At 60.1% G+C, this 582-nt stretch overlaps 1 protein-coding gene across 1 annotated transcript in view; it reads right to left on the bottom strand.

Moving 5' to 3' along the window:
* LOC104469620 (glutamate receptor ionotropic, NMDA 2C-like) overlaps window positions 1-582 on the bottom strand; it is a gene marked incomplete at its 3' end in the record, with an annotated part of 1,951 nt that overhangs the window by 893 nt on the left and 476 nt on the right. The window lies entirely within an intron of this gene.

A 582-nucleotide genomic window follows, 5' to 3' on the forward strand; every position in this document is an offset into this window, starting at 1 on the left:
TGAGGGCATCCAGCTTCCTGCCCCACCGATGGGAGAGAGGGTGAGGGGCAGGCCTGGCAGCCCTTTTTTGGGGGTCTGTATCCTTTTTTTGGGGAGCTCTACCCCTTTCAGATAGCTGTAGCCCATATGGAGAGGGGTTGTGTCCCCTTTGGGGGTCTCTGTCCCATCTTGGAGAGACATAACCCCATCTGGGGGGGAACTGCCCAACCTGGAGGGGCTGTGTCGCATTTGGCGGAGCATACCCTATCTGGGGGGGGCTGCATCCCTTTTTGGGGGAGCTGTATGAAGCTCCACCCCATCTGCAGGGGGTTTTACCCTGTTTGAGGGGGCCCGTACCCCATGCGGGGAAGCCGCACCGAGTCACATCCCACCTGGGAGAGCTGTACCCAGCCTGGGGAACCCATATCTCATTTGAGGGGGGGCTGTACCCCAGTTGAGGAAGCCCTACCCCATCTGGGAAGGACTGTACCCCATCTTGGGGAGCTGTAGGGAGCCACAGCACATTTGGAGGAGCTGTGCCCCAGATCTAGGAGCCATACCCCATTTTGGGGAGCCGTACCCCATTCTGGGGAGCCGTACCCC

Source organism: Pterocles gutturalis, unplaced genomic scaffold (assembly GCF_000699245.1).
Source record: "Pterocles gutturalis isolate BGI_N339 unplaced genomic scaffold, ASM69924v1 scaffold33145, whole genome shotgun sequence".
Taxonomy (NCBI): Eukaryota; Metazoa; Chordata; class Aves; order Pterocliformes; family Pteroclidae; genus Pterocles; species Pterocles gutturalis.